Raw genomic sequence first — 13,581 nt, forward strand, 5'->3', positions numbered from 1 at the left:
ATGATTTCTCTGATACGAGGAATTTGAGAGGCAGAGTGGGGGGTCATGTGTGTAGGGAGGGAAGAATGAAACAAGATGGGATCGGAGGGAGACAAACCATAAGGGACTCTTCATCTCATGAAATAAACTGAAGGTTGCTGGAGGGTGGGAGGGTAGGGATAGGGTGGCTGGGTTATGGACATTTATGAGGTTATGTGCTATGGAGAGAGCTGTGACAGATGATGATTCACAGACCTGTAACCTTAGGGCAAACAATATATTTTCGCCCCCCAAAAATAAAATATATATATATATATATATATAAAATCCCTCACACAAAATTAAATTGACAAAATCATGGGATACCTGGGTAACTTAGTTGGTTAAGTGACTGACTCTTAATCTGGGCTCAGGTCTTGATCTCAGGGTTTTGATCTTAAAGGTCTTGAGTTCAGGACCCATGTTGGGCTCCATGGTGTATATGGACCCTTTTTTTAAAAAAAATTCTTTTTAGAGTGTGTCTGAGTGGCTCAGCCATTAAGTTTCTGCCTTCAGTTCAGGTTATGATCTTGGTATCCTGGGGATCGAGCCCTTTATTGAAATCCCTGTTCCACAGTAAGCCTGCTTCTCCCTTTCCCACTCCTCTTGCCTGTGTTCCCTCTCTTGATGCCTCTCTCTCTTTCTCAAATAAATAAATTAAATTAAATTAAACTTTTTTGATAAAGGCATTAATAATATCATCTCCTTAGAATAATATTTCCCCTTTATATTATCAAAAGTCAATAATACACTGTCATATTCAGACACACTGATTTAACTAAAACAAAAATCTTTTTGGAGGAAAACAATGTACATTAATGGTTAGAGATAGAATTACTTAAGAATGGGTTACTTCTGTATTATATTGTATTTTCTCTCATGTTTAATACTATTCTCCTCTAATTGTATTTTCTTCTTTCAAATACTAATGTGGCCACCCATTGCTCTAGGAACAATCCTTTTGTCCTCTTGCCTTCTCCTTGTAACTTGGTTAATTCTGGCAAATAGTTGGAATTCTGGCAAATGGAAGAGGTATTTATCATTTCTAAGTTAAAGCAGAGAACAACAGAGTAAATTCTTTATAAACTCTCTTGTCCTGCCAGGATGATCTTGGAAGCCACCTGATATGGTATAGAGAACTGGGAGCTATGTACATTGCTGAGTCACTGCGTGAACAGGGCTGCTGCGTGGAGTCAACCAACTCTCTTCAGACCTTGCATGAACCCAAAATAAATATCTTAAACTTCCAAAAAAAAAAAAAGTTACTGAAACAAACCTTAAGAAAGTCACTCACATAACTATTTTAAATATTATCATAAAAAACTTTCATGCTCCAACACTGTCAATTAAAATAACCTCTTTGTTCAATCTATTGTTGTTAGTCTGACAGTGCTTATACTTTAAAAAATCTTTCTTTAATCCTATTTAAATGAATTAAATCCTTTGAATTCATTTCTAAATAATAAATTCATTCAAGGAATCAACATCTGAGACTGCACAAACTGAAACCTAACAATTTATCATTACAATCTATTTAAAGAATGATTTGATGTGGTTTCAGAATTTGTATGCTCATTTTTGAAGACTGCATTTATAAATGATTCAGGTATAAATTATTAAGAAATTTGGTCACCTAGGTGGCTGAGTCATTTAAGTGTCGTCTTCTCCTGCTCCCTCGGCCTCCCCCATCATGCTTGTGTTCTCTCTCTCTCTCACAAAAAAATAAAATCTTCTAAAAAATTAAAAAAAGAAATAATAGTGCTGCAAAAATTTGTTAACTCACTATTAATTTAACAATTTGTTGGCAGAAAATTATTTTAACATGCAACATTAAACATTTTAGGAACCAAAACTTTATCCTTAAGAGTTTATGAAACACATCCAATGATTTTATCTTTTATTTATACTATCAGTTTATATATACTATGCGTTGTCCTTTGAGGTCTTTCATTATTCAATGGTCAAAATGAAGCTGCCTAGGCCCCCCTGGCTAACCTAGTAGTCTTCAAAATTTAGCAAATGCCTTCCCCCACATGACTGAATAACCTTACTTTCTGTATCTACTGATCACACACTCTTTCTTTGAAAGAACAGAGCACTCCTGGAGTCACAAAACAGGAACCAGACCGCTTTTTACAATCCCTCCCTGGCCTCCCCCAGCAATGAGGAATCACACCCCCTGGCACAATCACAAAGTACTGAGATAACATAGCCTGCACCATCCAGTCTGCATGTCATCAGGAAATGTTACAGACCACTGCACTCCTGTATTGATCAACTATTCTTTACAAATCCAGGCAGAAACCTCAGAGCTGGCATTTGGACAAGAGTTCTTCTTCTCCCCAGGTGGCAGGCTGCCTGAATAAAGCTTATACTCCTTTCCAATCACAACTCAGTCTCAAGTATTGGCCTCTTGAGCCACAGCAGCCAATCCTGGGATTCAGTAACAAAAAGTCTTGAATAATATTTGTCCTATTAAATTACTTGGCAGAAACTAAAGGATGTAGCAACATTAACTTCCAACTTTATTCCAATAATAATAGTTGATTTCTTTTTATTAGGTAGTTAAAATTTATGGAGAGTGAATTGGGGATATGCATGTGCCAACACCCATTGTCAGGGGTTAACCATTTGGGGAGTGGAAGTCACAAAGCTTACAAAATAACCAATTAACAACATTTATTAAACACTTACTATGTGCTTTTCACTATTTTAATAGTTTACATTATTTTTTTTTCCTAGGGATTGAGCATTAACTTCGTTATCTGTTCTCCTGGTCTGATTACCCAAGTATTGTTCTTTTTAAATCTCAAACTCCCATTATAAGGGCAGAATGTGAGCATTGTACGCTGTACATCATTCTGGTACCACTGCATAACACACAGACATCTGCATTTTACACAAAAAGTGAAAATGACAAAACAGAAACATGGGAGGGAGTTTTACTAAGTTAGTATTAGGATACATAACAACCAATCTACTTATAAATAGAAATGTAATGGAAACAGAAAAGAATTTGTCAATGTAATCCAGTCAAGTCAATGTAGCCTCAAGGACAAGTTATTTTTCATACTAGAAGAGGTAAGATGTGACATTGATGTTGGGAATTCTTTTTTCTGATTTTTTTTTTCTCTCTCCGTTGGTGCCAAGTTTCTTTTGTTTTTGTTTTGTTTTTTTGTTTTTTGTATTTCAAATGATCCAGGGAAAAGAATAATTTCAGATAAAACTTTATGTTCAGACGATCAGCAATACACTGTCTTACCCAACACAGTTTGACAAGAGGGAAAGGGCTTTCTACTTAGATAAAGTGATAAGATTTAACAATCATACTGTCAAGAAAATAATTATAATTATTTTTCATGAAAATCTTAAAAGTTGTCCCTTGAAAATTTAGTATTCCTCAGATTTGCATTTATTGTTTCCTTGAACTAACCATTTAGTCCTCCAAAATCTCACTTCAAAAGGAGTATTTTTAAAATTTTGGCTCTCATGTGATGAGAACTCTGATCACAAATATCAAAACTCTCAAAAAAGGAGATGCTATAATGTTAAAATGAAAATTATTCTTATCATTCATGGAACATGCAATATATATGGAAAATGTCAAGGGTCTTGAGTGAAAATAGAAAGGATTGCATGACAGGAAATAGAACTGAAAGATTCAATAATCCTTTACCTCTCCATTAGGCAGTTAGATTTGAGAAAATAAGTAAAGAATAAAGATATGCCTCATAGAAGAGAAAGCAAAAGTTAGTTAATTAATTAACTAAAAATTAATTAATTAATATTCACAACAGAAGAACTTAAGGAACAAGTAAAGGAAACCCTTCTACTACCCAAAGCTACTGATTTCCAAAACAGATTTGTAAAGTTTTGTTTCCTTGATAAGCTTGAGATCAGGAGTGCTGGCTAAAAGACATGGAGCTGGGAAGGTAAAGTTAATATAATCCCCTCAAACTGGAAAAAATAGCTGTCATACAATTTTCAGTTAGAATTGGGGGGTGGAGCTTAAGATTTTAATAAAATGAAAATCAAAAAAGGTATGGTGATGCAGATTGGAAAATAATTATTTTCTGTTTGTAAAAGAATTATGCAAAGACTTCTGAATAGCTCTTCTGATGGAAATGGGTATCAAAGACCAGTTGTAGGTATATGGCTCCTGATTACTGTATTTCCCATAAATCTCTTCTTATCTAAACTATCTGAAAACAGAATAATTAAGTATAATCACAGAATAAACTGTTTTTGTAGTTTGACAAGCATTTATTGAAAATAATTTAGAATCACAGAGTCTGTGCATATGTGTGTGTATGTGTACATAGGTACACAAACACACATATATATCCATATATTTTTTTCAGGAAATAAATTAATCACAGAAATACCAAAGACAGATATAAAAAGGAATGGCTGAAAGCCCATAGCACTAAAAAACCATGGGACCTCAGGGCTGTTGAGGTCCTGAGCATAGACTGAAAACTGATTTACAATTCAGTCACTATTATTGGTTGACCAAGTAAGCAGGAGGGAGTCCCCAAATCACCTTTTTCTCATTTATGAAATGGAGGTAATAAACAGTAATTCTTTAACTGTTCTTGGTATGTTATGAAGTTCAGTGAGACTATTTCCATATAAATTTTGTGATTTGTTAGAAAGAAGTACTGCAGATACAAATGTTACCACTATTATGGCAATGCAGAAGCTCCTTATAAATTGAAAAAAAAATTCTTCAATTAATTATATAGAAGCATTATGCCAAACAATGTGTTCAAGTTTTTCTATAGATGTTTATTCCAAGTGTTGGAATCAACATTAAGATCCTGCAAAATAAGTGTAAAGATCTTTAAAAGATAGTGATGTCACCAAGTTTTCCTAAAGAAAAAAAGATTTTTTTTAAATTATAAATATTTCTATGTTGTAAGGTATGAATAATATATTTGAGAGCAGAAATGTGAAATATAAACATTAGTTATTTTAAATTATTCATCCCCCATAATCAGCTAAAGTATTGTGAACCAGAGATTTTTATATATGAAAGCATCTTGCATCCTAATATTAATAGAAAATTAAAAAGAAAAAAATAGTAATGTTCATGAACTTCTGAGATTGTTTTAATAGTATATCTCCATTAGAGAACTGCTGGGTTTTCTACTTTATATTTTAAAATTTGTTCCTCGGGCATTATCTTCTCAAAGTTCCATTCCTATATTATAATCTGAAAATTAAAGCTCATATGCTAAAACAGGCATTAATAGATTTTTTTTTCATTCATAGCAAGTGCTGATTTCATCAAATAATCCATCGAGTCAGAAAAATACAAACAGAGATATAAAGGAACATATTTTTTCACTGACATGCTGAATTAAAACACTGAAGGTGTTAGATGCCTAACATCTCGATTAAATTTATTCTACCCATGAAGCAACAGTTTATGATTTTCAAATGAATGGCACACTTAAATGAAGGGAGCATTAATACAATATGATATTAATATACAAATACTCACATTATTCAACTGCCACTGACATTCTGAATTAAATCAGTAATGGGGTGTATAACTGATTAAATATCTACACAACAGAAAGCAACAGCTTATGATTTAAAGAGGCACTGGTAGAGTGATCACATCATTACACTGCCAAATGCCATCTATCACTTTTACTGAACTTAACGAAGATGGATTACATCCCACAGATGAGATGCAGCCTATAAATACTGTCATGCTGATCTTCATCTGACTTTCCTAGAGAACAGATAAGCAACAAATCAATAATTGAACAAGTCATATTAGAAATTCTGTGTTATTCAGCATCCAGAAGAAATCTTGTAGGACATTAAAGCAACAAATAGCCTTAATTCAATGAAATCTGCCAAATTATGCTTTCCCTTTTAAGTTAACTTATTTTCTCTTTATTTATTTTATCAAGTTTAAGAAAGATGCAATGTGAAGCATCACCACCCACTTTTTTCATTTTAAACCAAGACTGGTTTAGCCCCAACAAACTTCCTTTACAACTTTCTCTAAGTGCAATATGCTTCCTGACTCGAGTTTTACGTTCATACAGGTAATTACAACTGTATGACATAGAATATTGGTTTTAAAGTTACTGTCTTCAAACACTGAATGAAACTGAATACCATAAAAATATGCATAAACAATACATTCATTTTACAACTTCTGCATTGTTTTAATAGTATTTCTCCATTAAACACCTGCCTGACTTTCTATTTACCATCTCATTTAGCTTTCACAGTTTACCTTTGTGGAAACTGCCTGTCAATTGCTTCAGCAGTCCAATCCCTGGAGACCAGATTGCTTTCTGTCAGTCTGCTTGTATAATGTTATGGTAATAGATAACAGGTGGTCAGTATTCATCGGCTGAGGTGAAGATGATGTCCCACAAGCTATAAAACATCTGAGGAAATGCTTTAACAGTTCACACTTACTACTAATTGCACCATTAGAACTTTAATTAATTCTTTACCCTTCCACTATGTTCCTTCGATGGCCATAAGGTAGGAAATCATTCGGAACAGAAAGAAAGAATCTAAAGAGACAATAATGAGGTGTAATAAAAGAAAGAATGAGTGGCAGAATGGCTAACATTTTGCTCTGAAACTAGAGCGGAGTTTGATTGCTTAATCAGTTCTGTATTTGATAAGGCCCCAAAAAGGGAATCATTTTTTAAAGAGCACCTTAATTCTGAGAACATATTAACCACTGCCTACATTTAAACTGACTATCCTCAATTACTAACTATATGTTTGAAAATATTTTGAAATGCCTCCTTTCTGATTTTAAGGCATCAGCAATTGAATCCTCACAAATCAGAAATGGATAAATGAGGCATGAAAAAGGTTTAACTCCAGGATGATCTATATATTTTTAAAATATGGCCTTGGACTAGGTTGCATAAAAGATGGAAACAGGGTATTACACTCAATGTCACTGAACTAATGTTTAAGCTACATAAATTAAGTAAATTTCCACTTTGACATCTCCAGTTTCCAATTTTCAAATAACACATCTTTAGACTCATGTCATGGCTAAAGAGTTCTATGTATCAGGAACCTTAGGCAATTTGAATTTTATAATTTTAGCCTTTAATTTACTTACACATACTGATGTATTTTAAATATGTATAGTTTATAATAATTCACTTGAATACAGGAACCTTTGAGCAATAGCAGTGATCTTGAGGAAAATTAAGACTAGAATGAGAAAAACTTTAAATAGATTTTGTTTTTGAAAGGCTTATTTTCCTTCTTATACTAGATTAAAAAAAGAACAAATATTTATCAAGACAAATGGTATGAAAAGCGTACTGCTCAGCAAAAATCTAAATAGTCATCTAAAAAGAAGTTCAAATTTACACACAATTTTTTTTTATCTTATGTTAATATGACAAACCTATGGCTTTATTTCCAGCTAATGAATCATTCAACACTACATCAAAAACTAATGATGTCCTATATATTGGCTAACTGAATATATTAAACAATTTTTAAAATAAAAAAAAGAAAAAGAAAATCTCTGAACTATTAAGAAAATAATTTTTTTTTTTTTTTGCTTTGTTCTCTTAAAAATTCCACAGAGGGGAGGAGGAGTCAAGATGGCGGAGAAGTAGCAGGCTGAGATAATATCTGGTAGCAGGAGATCAGCTAGATAGCTTATTGAACCATTCCAAACACCTACAGGAGATTGAAGAGAAGAGAAGCAGCAACTCTAGAAACAGAAAATCGACTACTTCCTAAAAGGTAGGACCGGCGGAGAAGTGAATTCAAAGAGACAGGAAGATAGACCACTCCCAGCAAGTGGCAGAGCAACAGAGCACAAAATCAGAACTTTTAAAAGTCTGCTTCACTGAGGGACATGGCTCCAGAGGCTAAGCCGGGGTGAAGCCCACGTGGGGACAGCGCAGTCTCAGGTCCCATGGGGTCACAGAAGGGTCAGGGGTATCTTGAGTATCACAGAGCTCACAGATATTAGAGCAGGGAAACTGGCTACAAAAACAGAGCCAAGGAGTGAGCTCTCAATTCAGGGTTACCTAAAATTGTGATCTGTGGCACAGGACACTGCTCTGTGAAGAGAGACCCACAAGATCTGGGGAGACACCCCTCTCTGCCCAGGAGTGCCCAGGGATCTGCAGGGTTTGGAGACTCTAGGCAGGGCTGTGTGCCAGAGACAGAGAGGCTTGGTCACAGGCTGGGTGAGTTCAGAGTGCAGCTGGAGGCAAGGGTGATGTGAGTGATGGAGCATTTTTCTCCAAGGTTGCACTGAGGAGTGGGGCCCCAGGCTCTCGGCTCCTTTGGGCCAGAGATTAGGAGGCCGCCATTTCCACTCCCATCCTCCAAAACCCTACAGAAAGTGTTCAGGAAACAAAAGCTCCCAAAACTGAACCCCAGTGGACTACTTAGCCTGGCCCCTGGTAAGGGCCGTGCAATTCCACCTCTGGCAAAGACACTTGAGAATCACTACAACAGGCCCCTCCCCAGAAGATCAACAAGAAATCCAGCCAAGACCAATTTCACTTACCTAGGAGAACAGTGGAATTCCAGAGGAGGAGAAAGCAAAGCATGGAATTCATGGCTTTCTCCCAATGATTCTTTAGTCTTGCAAAGTTAATTAATTAATTAATTAAATTTTTTTCTTCTGCTAATTTTTTTTAACTCTTACCCTTTCCTCTTTTAAAAAAAATTTTTTTTAAAGATTTTATTTATTTATTTGACAGAGATCACCGGTAGGTAGAGAGGCTGGCAGAGAGAGAGAGAGAGAGAAGCAGGCTCCCTGCCGAGCAGAGAGCCCAATGTGGGACTCGATCCCAGGATCCCGAGATCATGACCTGAGCCGAAGGCAGTGGCTTAACCCACTGAGCCACCCAGGCGCCCCTCTTTTAAAATTTTTTAATGCGTTTATCTTAATAATACATTTCATAAGAAAAAAAATCTTTTTTGAATCTTCATTATTATACTCCTATATTTTTTTTTAATTTTATTTATTTATTTGACAGACAGAAATCACAAGTAGACAGAGAGGCAGTCAGAGAGAGAATGGGGAGGCAGGCTCCCTGCTGAGCAGAGAGCCAGATGTGGGGCTTGATCCTAGGACCCTGAGATCATGACCCGAGCTGAAGGCAGAGGCTTAACCCACTGAGCCACCCAGGTGCCCCATTATACTCATATTTTATGCTTCATTGTATCTAACTTTATTTTTTGTATACACATAAGATAATTTTTCTTCTAAAAAACATTGGGATACAACTTCTTCTAATAGATCAAAATATACCCTAAATCTAGCACAGGGCTTTGTTCTAATCTCCAGCCTGAACAAATTCTCTCCACTTCCTTTTTCTTTATTCTCCCAACCAATTTATCTTATCAACTCCTTTTTTTAGAAATTTTTAAAAAATAATTTTTCATCTTTATAAACATATTCTGTCCCTTCATTGTGTTTACCCTCGTATATGTTTTTCACCCTTTAAAATTTTGGAAGGTAATTTCTTCTAAGAGACCAAAATACTCCCAAAATTAAGTGGGTGACCCTGTTCTATTCACTAGTCTAATATATATATATATATTTCATTTTTTATATTTTTCATTTTTAAATTTTTTCCCCCTGAACTTCATTTTACCCGCTTTCATCCCCCCACAATTTGCAGTCTCTTCTGATTTGATTAAAGCATATTTTCCTGGGATCTTTGTCACCCATTACTATTTTATTCCCTCCTTCATATATTCTTAACTGGATAAAATGATAAGGCAGAAAAACTCACCGAAGTACCAAAGGCCAGGGACCTGATCAATATGAATATTGGTAATATGTCATATTTAGAGTTCAGAATGATGATTCTCAAGGTGGCTTAAAAAGGCCTGGAAGATATTAGAGAAACCCTGTCTGGAGAAATAAAAGCCCTTTTTGGAGAATAATCTTTTATTTCTCCAGAAGGGGCTTCAACCAAATTGAAATTTAAAAAGCTCTTAATGAGGTGTAATAAAAAATGGAGGCTCTTACTGCCAGGATAAATGTGGCAGAAGAAAGAATTAGTGATAGAGAAGACCAAATGACAGAGAATAAAGAAGGTGGGCAAAAGAGAGACAAACAACTACTGGACCACGAGGGGAGAATTTGAGAGATAAGTGATACCATAAGACAAAACAACATTAGAATAATTGGGATTCCAGGAGAAGAAGAAAGAGACAGGGAAGCAGAAGGCATATTGGGGAGAATTATTGTAGAGAATTTCCCTAATATGGCAAAGGGAACAGGCATCAAAATCCAGGAGGTGCAGAGAACACCCCTCAAAATCAATAAGAATAGATCCACATCCCATCATCTAATAGTAAGAATTACAAGTCTTAGCGACAAAGAGAAAATCCTGAAAGCAGCCCAGGACAAGAAGTCTGTAACATACAATGGTAAAAATATTAGATTGGCAGCAGACTTATCCACAGAGACCTGGCAGGCCAGAAAGAACTGGCATGGCATATTCAGAGCACTAAATGAGAAAAATATGCAGCAAAGAATACTGTATCCAGCTAGGCTATCATTGAAAATAGAAGGAGAGATAAAAAGTTTCCAGGACAAACAAAAACTGAAAGAATTTGCAAACACCAAACCAGTTCTACAGGAAATATTGAAAGAGGTCTTTTAAGCAAAGAGAGACCCTAAAAGTAGTAGATCAGAAAGGAACAAAGACAATATACAGTAACAGTCATCTTACAGACAATACAATGGCACTAAATTCATATATCTCAACAGTTACCCTGAATGTAAATGGACTAAATGCCTCAACCAAAAGACACAGGATATCAGAATGGATAAAAAACAAAACCCATCAATATGCTGCCTACAAGAAACTCATTTTAGACCCAAGGACACCTCCATATTTAAAGTGAGGGGATGGAAAACAATTTACCATGCTAATGGACATCAGAAGAAAGCTGGGGTAGCAATCCTTTTTTCAGATCAGTTATATTTTAAGCCAAAGACTATAATAAGAGATGAAGAAGGACACTATATCATATTCAAAGGGTCTGTCCAGCAAGAAGATCTAACAATTTTAAATATCTATGCCCCTAACATGGGAGCAGCCAACTATATAAACCAATTAATAACAAAATCGAAGAAACACATCAACAAGCACACCTCAACAAGAGTACAAATAATAGTAGGGGACTTTAACACTCCCTTCACTGAAATGAATAAATCATCCAAGCAAAAGATCAACAAGGAAATAAAGGCCTTAAATGACACACTGGACCAGATGGACATCACAGATATATTCAGAACATTCCATCCCAAAGCAACAGAATACACATTCTTCTCTAGTGCACATGGAACATTATCCGGAATAGATCACATCCTGGGTCATAAATCAGGTCTTAACCGGTATCAAAAGTTTGGGATTATTTCCTGCATATTTTCAGACCACAATGCTCTGAAGCCAGAACTCAACCATAAGAGGAAATTTGGACAGAACCCAAATACATGGAGACTAAACAGTATCCTTCTAAAGAATGAATGGGTCAACCCGGAAATTAAAGAATTGAAAAAATTCATGGAAACAAATAATAATGAAAACACAATGGTTAAAAATCTGTGGGACACAGCAAAGGCAGTCCTGAGAGGAAAATATATAGCAGTACAAGACTTTCTCAAGAAACAAGAAAGGTCTCAAATACACAACCTAACCCTACACCTAAAGGAGCTGGAGAAAGAATAACAAAGAAAGCCTAAACCCAGCAGAAGAAGAGAAATAAGAAAAGATCAGAGCAGAAATCAATGAAATAGAAACCAAAAAAACAATAGAATGAATCAACAAAACTAGGAGCTGGTTCTTTGAAAGAATTAATAAGATTGATATACCACTGGCAAGACTTATCAAAAAGAAAAAGGAAAGGACCTAAATAAATAAAATCATGAATGAAAGAGGAGAGATCACAACCAACATCAAAGACATAAAAACAATTACAAGAACATATTATGAGCAACAATACACCAGCAAATTTGACAATCTGGAAGAAATGGATGCATTCCTAAAGACATATAAACTACTACATCTGAACCAGGAAGAAATAGAAAACCTGAACTGACCCATAGCCAGTAAAGATATTGAAGCCGTCATCAAAAATCTCCCAACAAAAAAGAGCCCAGGGCCAGATAGCTTCCCAGGGGAATTCTATCAAACATTTAAAGAAAAATTAATACTTAGTCTCCTGAAACTGTTCCAAAAATTAAAAATGGAAGGAAAATTTCCTAACTCATTTTACGAGGCCAGCATTACCTTGATCCTCAAACCAGACAAGGATCCCATCAAAAAAGAGAATATAGACCAATATCCTTAATGAACACAGATGCAAAAATTCTCACCAAAATACTAGCCAAGAGGATCCAATAGAACACTAAAAGGATTATTCACCACGACCAGGTGGGATTTACTCCAGAGATGCAAGGTTAGTTCAACATCCATAAATCAATCAATGTGATACACTATATTAGTAAAAGAAAGAACAAGAACCATATGATACTCTCAATAGATGCTGAAAAGCATTTGAGAAAGTACAGCATCCTTTCCTGATCAAACCCTCCAAAATATAGGGATAGAGGGCACATACCTCGATATCATAAAAGCCATCTATGAAAAACCCACTGCAAATATCATTCTCAATGGAGAAAAACTGAGAGCTTTTCCTCCTAAGGTCAGGAACACAGCAGGGATGTCCATTATCACTACTTGTAGTACCAAAGTACTAGAAGTCCTAGCCTAAGCAATCTGACAACAAAAAGAAATAAAAGGCATCCACATTGTCAAAGAAGAAGTCAAACTATCACTCTTTGCAGATGATATGATACTATATGTGGAAAACCCAAAAGACTCCACTCCAAATCTGCTAGAACTTGTACAGGAATTCAGTAAAGTGTCAGGATATAAAATCAATGCACAGAAATCAGTTGCATTTCCTTACACCAACAGCAAGACAGAAGAAAGAGAAATTAAGGAGTCAATCCTATTTACAATTGCACCCAAAACCATAAGATACCTAGCAATAAACCTAACCAAAGAGGCAAAAAATCTATACTTAGAAAACTATAAAGTACTCATGAAAGAAATTAAGGAAGACATAAAGAAATGGAAAAGCATTCCGTGTTCCTGGATTGGAAGAAAAAATATTGTGAAAATGTCTATGCTATCTAAAGCAATCTACACATTTAATGGAATCCCTATCAAAGTCCCATCCATTTTTTTCAAAGAAATGTAACAAATAATCCTAAAATTTATATGGAACCAGAGAAAACTTTGAATAGCCAGAGCAATATTGAAAAATAAAGCCAAAGTTGGTGGCATCATAATTCTGGACTTCAAGCTCTAATACAAAGCTGTCATGCCAGTATGGTTCTGGCATAAAAACAGACACATAGATCATTGGAACAGAACAGAGAGCCCAGAAATAGATCCTCAACTCTATGGTCAACTAATCTTAAACAAGGCAGGAAAGAATGTCCAATGGAAAAAAGACAGTCTCTTCAACAAATGATGTTGAGAAAATTGTACAGCTGCATGC

The 13,581-nt window shown here is 35.3% G+C and overlaps 1 protein-coding gene across 1 annotated transcript in view; it reads right to left on the reverse strand.

The window, feature by feature from the left end:
• The window catches only part of LRP1B (LDL receptor related protein 1B), a 1,620,129-nt gene that overhangs the window by 371,279 nt on the left and 1,235,269 nt on the right, over positions 1-13,581 (reverse strand). The window lies entirely within an intron of this gene.

Source organism: Mustela putorius, unplaced genomic scaffold (assembly GCF_011764305.1).
Source record: "Mustela putorius furo isolate JIRA1106 unplaced genomic scaffold, ASM1176430v1.1 tig00003867_pilon_pilon_pilon, whole genome shotgun sequence".
Classification (NCBI taxonomy): Eukaryota; Metazoa; Chordata; class Mammalia; order Carnivora; family Mustelidae; genus Mustela; species Mustela putorius.